Below are 2,500 nucleotides of genomic sequence, written 5' to 3' on the forward strand. Positions count from 1 at the left end.
GGAACGGACAGGGGCTGGAGCCGGGCAGTGAAGGGCGCGCGCGCGAGGGAGCAAGCGAGGCGACGACGAATGGGCCGGGGTTGGGGGCGGGGGGTGGGGGCAGCGGCAGTGGCGGCGCTGGGCGGGGGGGGGGGGAGGGCGGCGGGACGGTCCACCAATTAAGGGCAGGAGGGGGAGGGGGAGGGAGAGGGGCAGGCAGGCAGAGAGAAAGAGAAAAGAAAGCCCCAACGGCGACTGCAGCGCCCTACATTCGCGCACGAGGACCTTCCCCTGCCGCTGGACCGCACGCCGCTTCCTGTGCCAAGTAGCAAAAAAATGAGCAGGCCTCCCAAGGAGATCGGGGGGCCGGGGGGGGGGGGTGGTGGTGGTGGAGGAGAGGAAACAACACGGGAAACGAAGGAAAACCAGCGAGGAAGATGGTAAGGGCGAGAAAGGGAGGTGCTGCTGCTGCTGCTGGTGGTGGGGCAAGCATACAGAAAGCGCACACGCACACGCGCGCGCGCGCGCACACACACACGCACACACGCACGCACGCACGCACGCACGCACGCACACACACAAAAAAAAAAAAAAAAAAAGCCCGTACGACACCGAAAAGGAGCAAGCCGGGGGGGGGGGGGGGGGGAAACCTAAACAAAGAAAGCACGCTAAGCGGCTAAGGGAGAAGCGGCAGCTCTCCAAGGAAACCGAACGGGTCCGGCCGGGGAGGGGGACTCGGGAGGGGCGGCGGGCTGGCCTGTTAGCGGCCGGCCCGAAGGGTCCAACTCGGCAGCGGCCGGCCCGCCCGCCCGCTCGCCCGCCCGGGCCTGGGAGGCTGCCTTGGCAGCGGCCAGAGAGTCTACCGGCCTCCGGGGAGGTCCTCGAAGGGGCGAGCTGGTCGACCGGCCTCCGGGGAGAGGCGAGCTGGTCGACCGGCCTCCGGGGAGGCCGCCGAGCCTCGAAGGGGCGAGCTGGTCGACCGGCCTCCGGGGAGGCCGCCGAGCCTCGAAGGGGCGAGCTGGTCGACCGGCCTCCGGGGAGAGGCGAGCTGGTCGACCGGCCTCCGGGGAGGCCGCCGAGCCTCGAAGGGGCGAGCTGGTCGACCGGCCTCCGGGGAGGCCGCCGAGCCTCGAAGGGGCGAGCTGGTCGACCGGCCTCCGGGGAGGCCGCCGAGCCTCGAAGGGGCGGGCGGGTCGACCGGCCTCCGGGGAGGCCGGCCTCGAAGGGGCGCGGCGTAGCCGGTCTCCGCGGCTCCGGGAGGCCCGGAGAAGTCGCAGCCGGTGCCCCGGGTCTGCCTCCGCTAACTGGCAGCAGGTCTACCAGGCTCCAGCGAGACTTGGTGGCCTTTCGGGGTGGTGGCTGGTAGACCTGTTCTCCCTGGCGTTCCTGTGGAGCGGCGAAAGGGGTCGCTCTGCGTCGCTGCCTCCAGTTACGTCATCGTAGAGGTCGGCCACTTTCGAGCCACTCCCCGGTAGGAGGGGCGGCTGTCCTTCGGCTCTCCCGCCCCGCTGGACTTAGCGGTACGACTGTAGGCCACAGGGTGAACAGCCGCTGAGTTCCGGAGCCGCACTCCCGGGCGCCCCCAGCGCATTGTGGCCGGCCCGCGGGAGGCCTAGGGCGGCTTGCGACGAGGGCGGGCGGGGAGCGGTCCTGAGCCCGGCCCTTCGGGGAGAGCACTTTCTTTTGCCCGTTCGGCGCGGCGGTCTCCCGGCAGGTCTCCGGCAGCCCCGCGAGTGTGTCCCAGGTGCCGGAAGCCGCTGCGGAGGCGGGGAGCCCAGCCAGCGGCAGGTCCCATGCAGCCGTTGCCGACTCGGGAGAGGGGTGAGCCGGACACCCCCCCCCCCCCCCCCCCCCCCGCGGCCGGGGAAAAGGCCCGGTGCGTGTGCCGTTCGTGAACGCCAGAGGGTGGTCCAGAGAGAAACCGGGGGGTGCCCCGTGCGGCTCTGCCCAGACACCAGCGGCTCGAGAGCCTCGTTCTTCGGGCCCCTGTCGCAGGGAGCGTGGTGATGCCGGTGCTCCGGCCGGAGCAGCAGCCGGCTCGCGGCTGCCGATCCACACCCACACGCAGACGCCCGCTGAGGCGTCCCGGGACACGTCGGAGAGGCCCCTCGGCGGGCTGGCGCTTCCCTGCTTCCCCGTCACAGGGAGCGTGGGGGCGGTGCCGGTGTTCAGGCTCGAGTGGGCACCTCTTGCAGACGATGGTCCGCACCCACACGCAGCGCCCGCCGCTGGTTTGCGGCCACTGGTGGGCGGCGGGGTGAGTTGGCTCAGGACTCGACCGTGTGTGTTTGCTCCCGATCGATGAGGCCGTTCGGGTCGCGTCGGAGAGGGCCCCCGGCGGGTCGGCTCTGCTGTGCTCCCCCGTCACAGGGGGGTGCATGGGCGGTGTCCGATGTTCAGGCAGGGGGGTCTCCTCTCCAGCACGCGTCCTGTCGCGCGCGAGGTGCTGCCCGCTGGAGCGGCGAAGGAGAGGTGTGTGTGTGCTCTCCCGCTTATCCTCGGGCTTCTATCACCGAACCCG

Source organism: Struthio camelus, chromosome 31 (assembly GCF_040807025.1).
Source record: "Struthio camelus isolate bStrCam1 chromosome 31, bStrCam1.hap1, whole genome shotgun sequence".
In the NCBI taxonomy this organism is placed as follows: domain Eukaryota; kingdom Metazoa; phylum Chordata; class Aves; order Struthioniformes; family Struthionidae; genus Struthio; species Struthio camelus.